Genomic DNA, 11,572 nt, shown 5'->3' on the forward strand with positions numbered 1-11,572 from the left:
CAATGCCCTAATTTCTGAAAAAAATTGTTTATTCTTGCCTGTAGGCTGCCAAATTCCAAGTGGTCATACAGATAAAATCAATGATAAATGTGTTATATTTTTTACCAAAATCTGCCAGATTGACTTTATAAAGACAGTTTATAATTTGCTAGATTACAACATGATGTTTATTTAAGGCATATTAAATTTGCGCAGTGGAAGGGACCCCTACCTGAAGTCTTCCCTACATCATGCCTTCTCAGCTCAGAAAAGTTAGATAAAAACTATGCCCCTCTCACCTAACTGTAGTTGTAGATAGCTCTTTAGAAGCAAAAATATTATAGATACTTAAGTCACTTAAGCACAATATAGGTCCTTATAGCACACAGGGACAATCTATTGTTAAATGTGCTCACCTTTTCCTAAAAACAAAATTACATAAACAAAAAAGAGGAAGTAAAGCTATTTCCACAAGCTCAATTAGATTTTATTACATTCTCTTGTTACTTTCATTTAAAAAAAATTTTAAATCCACTTGTGGAAAGTAAATATACTCCATCAAAACTCCATTGGCACATGTAAAATTCTACAGATATCCCCTAGACACAAGCATTATAAAAGTATGTCCTACATAAAAGACAAAACAGCTCAATACAATTAATAACTTGGGGAAAAGTTTCCCTTGTATGTTGACAGACAATGGAGAGATGCTTTGGCTGCCATCTCCACATGAGCAGCCATTGGTCACCCTGGTGGGCCTATCAACACCGTGGAGACCAAGCTGTGGCACCCCCAGTAAGAGCTATGAGTTGGATGTGCCTGAATGATCTGCCTCGGCTGGGAAAGCCTTGAAATCCCCTGCATTCTCCAGGGCTTATATCTCATGGACTGCTGGGGGGATGAAATGAAATTATTGTACAACTCATATGACAGGAGGTCGCCTCACCAATGGGATCTGACCAAATGGCCAGGGCAGATGATTAGATGGACCAACCTGGAAGAGAGGATGCATGAGGCCTGCAATCTCACGGGACACCAGAGTTTGGCTCTTACTCATGAAAACATCCAGTTTGCTCTTATTTTGATTTTGGCTGTTTATGAATTTCATGTTGGGCTTATGTTCCTAACACACCACATTTTATATTCACTAAATTTATTGGTACATTTAAGTTATATACTATGATGACATTCATCATTGGGAATTTATATGTTTGCATGACATATTTTGGGTTATTTTCCCCCTTCCCCTGCCCTTCCTTCAACCCCTCCATCACTCCCTATTTACAAAGATTTTGTTTCCTTTTTTTCTTTTTCTCATATTTATTCCTGTCCCCTCTATCCTTTCCCCTTCTCTTCCCACTTCCCCTTCCTCTTCCTCTTTAAAACTTTTCTTCCTATTTCACATTATCTTTTATACATTTTAATCCTGATTTAAAATTTTAGTTTCTCACACTAGAGAAACTATTCAGTGTTTACACATTTATGTCCTATTTATTTCACTTGAGAGTATGGCCTCAATGTGCATCCATGTCCCTATAAATGTCTTTAGTTTCTCATTCTTTATGGCTAAGGAGTACTCCATTTTTTAAAAACAGCACATCTAATTTATCCAATCACCCGTTGATGGGGATTTGGGCTATTTCCAAGATTTAGCATTTACAAACTATGTTGCTATAAACATGGGTACACATATCTTGCTTTTAATTCTTTTGGGAAGATGCTCAGCAGGAGAATGGCTGAGTAAAATGGGGACTCTACTCCTAGCTTTGTGAAGTATTTCCATACTGATTTTCACAGTGGTTACACCAGTCTACACTCCCAGCAACAGTAGAGAAGGGTTCCTTTATCCCCACAACCCTGCCATCATTTGTTATTGGTTGATAGCAGCCATTCTTTCTGGAGTGAGATGGCCACTCAGTGTTGTTTTCATCTGGATCTCTCAAATGACCAGTGATGTTGAACAGTTTTTCATATGTTTATTTGCTGCTTCTACTTCTTTATCTGAGAAATGTGTGTTCAGTACAGATGACAATTTTTTGATTGGGTCCTTAGATTTGGGAGTTCTGATTTTTTTGTTTTTTGTTTTGTTTGTTTGTTTGGTACCTACTTGGGATCGAATTTTGTGCCTTGCACTTGCCCCAGTTCTAATTTAAGTTCTTTATGTATTAGAGATAGTAGACTTTTGTCTGAGGAACAGTTGATAAAAATTTTTCCTACATTGTGGGTTGTCTCTTCCACTATGTTGGTGTTTCCTTTTCTGTGCAGAAGCTTTTTATTAAGACGAGATCCCAGCTGTTGATTCTTTGTTCTAGCTCACGTGTGACTTAGATTTTGTTCATGAAGTCTTTTCCCATGACAATGTCTTCAAGAGTTCTACCTAACCTCTATTCCAGATGGTTTAGTGTTGCTATTTTAATATTTATACTTTGATCCATTTTGATTTTAGGTTAGTGCCTGGTGAGAGATACAGGTCTAGTTTAATTCTTGGCAAGTTGAAATCCAATTTTTCCAGCACCATTTATTAAAGAGGCTATCTTTCCTCCAGTGAGGATGTTTGGTTCCTTTCACAAAGTTGAGATGGCTGAGTATGACTGGAGTTGTTTCTGTATCTTCTAATCTGATCCCTTGATCTTGGGTCTGTTTCTTTGCCAGTACCATGCTGTTTTTATCATAGTAGCTTTGTAGTATAATTTCACATTGGGGATTATGATATCCTCTACATTGTCTTTGTTGCCTAGAATTGCTCTTGATAGTCTAGGTCTCTTCTTCTTCCAAATAAATTTTTGGATTATTTTCACAAGGTCTGTGAAGTATGCTGCTGGAATTTCAATTGGGATTGCATTGAATCTATATAGCAGTTTTGGAAGTATGGCCATTTTGACTATATTTCTTCTTCCTCCCCAGGGACAAGGGATGTCTTTCCATTTTCTGCTATCTTCTTCAATCACTTTTTTCAGAGTGATGTAGTTTTCTGAGGATGAGTCTTTTATTTCTTTAATTAAGTTGATTCCTAAGTACTTGATTTTTTGGGAGGCTACTGTGAAAGGAGTTGTTTCTACAGATCCACTCTCATGTTCATGTACAGGAACATGTACAGTTCATCCTGCTGTTCATGTACAGGAAGAATATTCATTTTGTGTATTTAACTTGGATCCTGCTACTTCACTGAATTTGGTTATTAAGTCTAGAAGACTTTTGGTGGAGTTCTTGGGGTCTCCTATGTAGAGTATCATGTCATCTGCAAATAATGATAATTTGATTTCTTCATTTCCTATCTTTATTCCATTTATTTCTATCTCTTGTCTAATTGCTGTGGCTAGTGTTTCAAGAATTATAATGAGGTAGGTGCCAGAACCACTGAGTTAAGGGCACACAGGTAATGGGGAAAATATAAGAACCAAGATACATCATGTACAGGTATAAACACCCAATGTTAAATGTAAATGAATTGTATACCTAAAGTGTACCAATAAAAGAACTTAAGGGAAATAAAAAGAATTATAATGGACAGGAGTGGCGGTAGTTGGACATCCTTGCCTTGTTCCTGATTTTTAAGGATTTCAGTTTTTGACCATTTAGTATGATGTTGACTATTGGTTTTTCATAGATGGCTCTTATCAGGTTGAGATAAAGACTATTCCAATTTTCTGTAGGGTATCTATCATGAATGTGTGTTAGATTTTGTGGAATGCTTTTTCTGCATCTATTGAGATAATCATATATTTTTGTCCTTGATTCTGTTAATACAGTGTATCACATTTATTGATTTGCATATGTTGAACCATCTCTGAATGCCTGGCGTAATTCTCACTTGTTCAGGGTATATGATCTTCTTGATGATCTTCAGCATTCTGTTTGGCAGTGTGTCATTGAGAATATTTTCATCTATGTTCCTTAAGGAAAGGGGCCTATAGTTCTTTTTCAGTTGAGTATTTCTCTGCTTTTGGGATTAAGGTGATTCTTGTTTCCAGGAATGAAATCAGGAGTATTGCTTCCTTTTCAATTTCATTGAAGAGTTTAAGCAGTAGTGGCAATAGTTCTCTATATGTCTTGTACAATTCAAGCTTTTCTTTGTTGATAAATTTTTAATTATGTTTTCAATTTTGTTGATTGATATGGAGTTGTTTAGAGTATCTAGGTCTTCTTCATTCAACTTTGATAATTTATATGTATCCAGAAATCTGTCCATTTCTTCTTTGTTTTCCATCTTATTGGCATATAGATTTTCAAATTAGATATTAATGATTGCCTGTATTTCTGCTGGGTCTGATGTAATTTCCCCCTTTTCATTCCTAATTGCAAGGATTTGGGGCTTTTCTTTCCTTTTTTGATAAGAGTGGCTAAGGGTTTGTCAATTTTGTTTATTCTTTTGAAGAACCAATGCTTTGCTTCATTAATTCTTTGTTTAGTTCTTTTAGTCACCATTTCATTGATTTCTGCTCTGATCTTTATGATATCCTGCCTTGTATTAGTTTTGGGTTTGTCTCGTTCTTTTTCTAGAAGCTTGACGTTCAACATTGGGTTGTTTATTTGAGATTGCTCTGTTTTCCTACTATAAGTATTCACTGCAATGAATTTCCCTCATAAGACTGCTTTCATTGTGTCTCATGAATTCTAATATGGTATATTGTCATGTAATTGTAGAAACTGTCTAATTTCTTCTTTAATTTCTTCTGTGACACACTGGTTGTTCAGGGTGGTGGTGTTCAATTTCTATGTGTTTATGAAGATCTTGAAATTTCTTTTGCTCTTGATCTCCAATTTAACCACAATATGATCTGATAATATACTGGGAATAACTTCAGTTCTTTTGCATTTACTTAAACATCTTACATAAGTAAGCATGTGGTCTAGTTTGGAGAATGAGCTGTTTGCAGCTGAAAAAATGTGTATTCTTATTTTGTGGTGTAGAACACTATGTAATTGTCTGTTAAGTCCATTCAAGATTTTGGTTGAGTTACAGAATTTATTGTTGAATTTTGTGTACTTCATCAGTCTATTTGTGACTGTGGGTATTGATGTCCCCCTCTACTCTTCTATTAGTGTTTTCTTGAGTTTTCATATCTGTTAATATTTGTTTTATATAGTTAGGTGCACTAGTCTTCGGTACATATATATTTATGATTGTCATCACATCATCTTGGATTGTTTCCTTTACAAGGATATAGTGACCTTCTTTATCTCTCTTAATTAGTCTTGGTTTGAAATCCTTATTGTCTGCAAATATGATAGCTACTCCTGCTTTTTTGGGGGGTTCCTGTTGCAGGGAGTATTGTTTTCTAACATTTAACTTTCAGCCTATGATTTTCTTTTTAAATTAAGTTTGTTTCTTTTGGGTAGCATATTGTTGGATATTGCTTCCTGATCAATTCTGCCAGTCTATTTCTTTTAGTTAGTGAATTGAGACCATTAACATTGATGGTTTTAGCAATATGTATTGATTCATTGTTGTCATGACCTTTTCTTTTCGTTGGATTCACCCTCCTTGCATTTAATTTTTTGTGTTCTTATGGATTCATTCTGCTGGACTTCACGGGGTTGTGACCCTCATTGTCTTTTCTTGGATATTGTTCAAAATTTTTTGGAGTGCTGGTTTGATGTTCATGAAATTCCTCTGGTGTTCTTTGATATGAAAGTATCTTGTTCGTCCATTGATTTTGATAGTTTTGCAGGATACAGCAATCTGGGTTGAAGGTTTTTTTTAGGGTTGACCCTCACCTTGATGACTATTCCATCTGAAATGATGCTTCCTCTGCTGCTGATCACCACCTACACTGTTATTGGTAGGCCTGTGCTGAAGTTACCTTCAGCTGTATGCAGGAGCAAGGTACTCAGCACCTGCAGTTCCCACTTGCTGGTGGTCACTATATACTTTGGAGTACTCATTTTCTTATACCTCCAACCTTCAGCTGAAAGTTCCCGGACCAAGTTCCTGTTCTTCTTCTATTGCATTACCACCCCAGTGCTCAATCCACTTATCTACACCCTGAGAAACAAGGATGTGAAGACAGCATGGAATCCTGGGGCAATGTGAAGTCTTTAAAAGCCCAATCACTGCTTGTCTCCTGCTCAACCACAGGCACACATCCATGAATACTGGCATGGCTGCTGTTCCAATGAGCATCCGTTAGTTCCAAGTAAAGGCTTTCCCCTCTAAAGGTCAACTGAATGATGGGAGAGGACTGCATAATCTTTTGGACTAGAAATCTCCATCACATGCACTCTCTGAGAGCCATGGTCTTTACAATATGCTTTTCCATATGACTGATCTCCCTAGACAGGGTGAGCAGCATGGTCCATGTATCTTTAGTTTTTGAGAAACACTGTCTTTTCTCATCTTGCTTTATATATTCATTTCTCTCTTTCTTTCTTTACCTTTGATCATAATCATTTCCACATATAAATCATGTACAATTATGGGTTTAATTGTGACATTTCTCTACATGCATGTAATGTGCATTGATCACATCCATTTCTTCTATTTCCACTCCTAGCACCACTCATCCCTTCCCTGGAACCCATTGCCTCCTTAATTGTGCCTCTTTTCTTATCCTGTCATCTTTTCCCCTCTGCATTCCATATATCACAAAAATTATGGTATATGTTTTTTGAGATCTGACTTATTTTGCTAAACATGATGATCTCTGATTCTGACAATTTTCCTACAAATGACATGAATTTTCCCTTTATAGTGAAATACTAAAGCATTATCCATGTATTCTACTCCTTCTTTATCAATTCATCCTCTCATGGACATTTAAGTTGATGCGCTAACCTGGATATTATGAGTAGTATCCCCCAAAACATTGATATGTAAGTATCTCTATTGTGGGCTGACTAATAACTTTAGGTAATTTAGAAGGAATTGTATAGCTGTATGATGTGGTAGCTCTTTTTCTACGTTGTTATGTTTTTTAGGAAATTCTATACTTATTTCACAGTGACTTACTAATATACATTCTCACCAACAGTGTATAAGGGTTCAATTTTCACTGCACTCTCACCAGCATTTACTTTTTTTGTGTTCTGGCTGATAGTTACGGGGGACTGCCCTATTGATTATTCCCAAGGCAGGCTGTGAGCAGTACAGGCTGAAAAGTATTAACTTCACAATTGGCTTGTTTGTAGAAGTAAGTCTGGCCAAAGCCTCCATGCTAAGGTCAGAGTGATGCTTACCCAAATTCTGTTCCCAAAGTTAAAATCTTTTTTACTAAAATGACAAGGTCAATTTATTAACCACAACCTATATTTTGTCTTTTTTTTTTCTAATTCTAGAGTGCTTTGTCTTTCCCTTTACAACCCTTGCTTTTATCAGCAATGTGTCCATAGCAACTACACATCCTCTCACATAGCCCCTTTACTTCAGTCTAACTATACAATGTCACCAATAAATATCAACAGCTCTGGGTGTTCAGGGCCTCTGCTTGTTCCAACTTGCTTATATGAGCATTGATCATCCTGACTCACTGTATGTATCTCTTTCTCTTTAACTGTGTCTCTATGCCTTTCTTGCCATGAATTGTAGCACTGAGCAGATAAAAAACCATTGCAGGTGTCTCTACTAGATAGTTATGTTGACTGATAGTTTTCATTTCCCAAGGAACTACATATGTTGAGCATTTTTTCATATAATTATTGACCATTTTTACTTCTTTTTTGAGAAGTGTTTCTTCAGATCTTTGGTCCATTTATTGGTGAAAATATTTGTTCTTTTTGTGTTAAATATTCTGATATATATGTGTGTATAAATATAGATATAGAAATATATATATATGTATATACTGGACATTAATCATCAGTCAGATGAGCAGCTGGCTAAGATTCTCCCAGTCTGTAGATTGCCACATTACGGGGTTATTGTTTCCTCAGCTTTTCAGAAGCCTTTTAATTTCAAGAAATCCCATTCATAAATTTTTGGTATTATCTCCCAAGCTATTGGCTCCTTTTCTGGAAATCAGAGCCTATAGCAATGTTTTCAAGTGCTTCCACCATGTTTTCTTCCACTTGATTCACAGTTTCCTGTCTGACATTAAGGTCTTTGATTCACTTTGAGTTGACGGTTACACAGGGTGAAGCATATGGATCTAGTTCTGATTTTCTATCAGCTCATGTAAAGTTTTTCCATTATCATTTACCAAAAGATGCTGTCTGTGCTCCAATGTATGTTTTAACTAATTATGGAAAATCAGATGGTTGTCGATGCATGGGCTTATTCCTTGCCTATTTTATCCACTGGAAAATAACCCTCTGTGTTTGTTACAAAGTCTCTATAGGATATTTGAAGTCAGCTGTTGTGGTGTGTCCAACAGTGTTCTGTCTGTTCAGCATTGCTCCAACTATTCAGGGTCTTCTATCTGAGCCTCCCAATGTGGGTTTTAGGATTCTTTGTTCTAGTACATTGCAAAATGCCACTGGTATCTCAACAAGAATTTAACTGAAATTGTAGATTGCTTTTGATAATATGGCCATTTTCATGATATTAAATATTCAAATCCAACCACAGGAAATGTCTATCCATCTTCTAGTGTCTTCATTAATTTCTTTCTTCAGTTATTTATAATATTCATTGTAGAGCTCTTTCACCTCATTGGTTTAGTTTATTCCTACATATATTACTGTATGTGTGTGTGTGTCTATGTATGTGCATGTGTGTGTTCTGAATGACACTGGTTTCTTGATTTCTTTCTCAGTGAATTTGTAATTAATGTAGAAAAAACTTACTAATTAAGCTCTTCGGCCATGCCGGGCCCTGCACATGCCACAATGAGGTCTCAGGTGCGACTTGTAGCCCCACCTCCATCTGACACTCTCCCCAGCATGACAAACCAGCACAAACTGGTGAGACAAGCAGCATGAAACTCCACAGCCATCCCAGGCCCCACCCATGCCACAGTGAGATCCACTTGTAACATGCCCCCCCACACCTCTGGCCTTCTGGCTTTTCTGCTACCTGGTCCCACACTACAGAGGCACAGGGGATTATAAAGACCCTTGTCCTGAGTGCCACAAGATAGACCAGAAGTTAGTAACAGAAAGAGGGATTCTCAGGCTCCTCGATGAAAATTGAAGCTCAGTGGAAAAGTAAAGAGATTCTCTACAATAAAGGCACATCAGACCACTGCACTTGGTCTGCTGCTGGCTTGCTAAGACTCCTTGACTTGTATATGCACACAGATTCCTATGTTGCCTACTGTGGCAGCAGAGACATACCATGAAGGAGGCCCATATTTTTATTTTTGGCTATATGCAAAAAAGAAAAAAAAATTTTTTCTCTTATTTTTAATTCTTAATTTTGACTTTTTTCTACTCTTCAAGTTTTTACTTTATTTTCTTTCTTTTATCTTTTCTTTCTCTCTCTCTCTTACTTGTTCTCTCACTGTCCCACATTGCTCTTCCATCTCCCCATTTGTTCCTTTCTGCACTGAATTTGGATTTCTCTTTATTTTTCTTTTCTTCTCTTTTTTCTTCTCTTGATTATCATTAGATTTAAAGGAAAGTAAATACAATATCTAGCCTCCCTGTTGCTGTTAGGTGATTCTATTCACATCTTTGTTCTTTCACTCTGCCTTTTCCTCTTGCCTTTAACAACTTCTTAAGAGTTTGTGTGAACTTCCTGTGTCTTCTGGCCTCACTACTAATCTTTCCTGATCTTTCTACCTGTCCCTCCCTATCCAACTCCTTTTAACTCCCCAACCTGAAGGGGAAAGATGCTATATTGAAGAGTTTATTGACTATAAACTTATGGTGGGTTGGTCCTCAGTTTTAATTTAACTCACATAGTTAAATGTGATATATTAATAACTACCACAAATTGTCATTGTCTAAGCTGCCCTTGATGCTATGGTCTTGCTGATTGTGTCTTTTGGGCTAACATGTTGTAATTGATCTAATTAGTTTTCCTTCCTGCAATAAGGAAAATAAAATACCCTCAGAGTCATTAAAGTCTCAAAACTCAAACACAAGCTATATCTGGAAGACACCACTGAAAACCAATTATTCCACAAGGGTTTTAAACACAAGCAACAAAGATACCTACACTAAGCAATTTTGAAATATCAACCCAGGAATTAAACCAAGGACAATACCAAAAACAAAAAAATGAGAAGACACTTAAGCAAGGCACAAATGCAGGCTTTTACACCACATAAAGGAAATTCTGGGGTAAATGAGGTGGAAAAGTCTGATAATCAACCACCTGGACACCCTGAACTGATAGCACAGGAAGTAACAAAGCAGATGCATGAGGCTGTAGAAAAATTCAAAGCATAAATAATCTCCCAGATAAATACAGAGATGGTGAGCAGAGTGAAAGATATGGAAACCATGATCACCAAACATAAGAAAGAAATGGAATCCATGAAACAGATTCAAACAGATATCCAGGAGATTAAAAACTTTATTGAAAGCATGCAGAGCAGATTGAGAGAATTTGAACACAGACTATCAGATATAGAAGATGGCATTGTTTTTAAGGACCATGAAAACAGAGACTACCTAAAGATAGTAAGGGACCATGAGAAATCAATCCAACAGCTGCTAGATGATGTAAAGAAGAATAACATAAGACTCATAGGAGTCCATGAAAAAACAGGAGAAAGTACACCTGGCATAAAAAAATCTGTTTACAGAAGTAATAGCAGAAAACTTCCCAGACAGAAGTAGAGAATCAAAGGTACAGATAAGTGAGGCATATAGAACTCCAACCAGCCATGACCAAAAAAATCTACACCTAGACATATAATAATCAAGATTCCAGAAACCCCAGCAGAAGAACAAAATTCCACAGGCAGTTAGAGAAAAGAAACTATTCACCTACAAAGGAAAACCCATCAGAATCACAGCAGATTTCTCAACACAAACGCTCAAATCAAGGGGAGCCAGGAACGAAGTATTTCAAGCTCTAAAAGAAAATAACTTTCATCCTAGACTGTTGTATCTGGCAAAATTATCTTTCAAAATCAATGGGGAAATTAGATACTTTCATGACAAAGAACACTTGAGAAATTTAACGAACACCAGACCAGCACTCCAAACAATTTTAAGCAATATTCTAGAAAAAGACAAGGTCACAACTCCATGAGACCCAACAGAGAGAAGCCAGCAGGCAAGGTAAGACACTAAAGTGCAAGGGGGGAAAAAATTTAAAAAGCCAACAACAGTAAAACATCATGACAAGGATGAGTCAATATCTCTCAATTATAACTATCAATATTAATGGCCTCAATTCACCAATCAAAAGAAATAGACTGACAGAATGCATTAAGAAGGAAAACCCAGCAATATGCTTTAAACAAGAAACACACCTAACTCAAAAGGAAATCCATAGACTGAAAGTAAATGGAAGGAAAGCAATTCTCCATGTGACAGGAATCCAGAAAAAAGCAGGCATAGCAATCTTATTTGCAGACCAAGTAGATTTCAAACAAGAACTAAGAGAGACAAAGATGGTCACTACATCCTTGTGAAGGGAACAATCCAAGCAGAAAAGATGACAATCCTAAATATATATGCACCAAATATGAATGCCCCCAACTATACAAAACAAATATTAATGGACATGAAAAACCAAATAAGCACTAATACAATTGTAGTG

The 11,572-nt window shown here is 36.6% G+C and overlaps 1 pseudogene across 1 annotated transcript in view; it reads left to right on the plus strand.

The window, feature by feature from the left end:
• The window catches only part of LOC147828097 (olfactory receptor 2G3-like), a 28,056-nt pseudogene extending 18,793 nt beyond the window's left edge, over positions 1-9,263 (plus strand). Inside the window, exon 3 of the transcript XR_015451313.1 lies at positions 5,767-9,263. The product of XR_015451313.1 is annotated as an olfactory receptor 2G3-like (transcript). The remainder of the gene's footprint in view (positions 1-5,766) is intronic.
• Positions 9,264-11,572: the final 2,309 nt, after the last annotated feature.

Source organism: Heterocephalus glaber, unplaced genomic scaffold, assembly GCF_053883595.1.
Source record: "Heterocephalus glaber isolate CG9 unplaced genomic scaffold, H.glaber_assembly_v1.0 deba00001311, whole genome shotgun sequence".
NCBI classification, from domain to species: Eukaryota; Metazoa; Chordata; class Mammalia; order Rodentia; family Bathyergidae; genus Heterocephalus; species Heterocephalus glaber.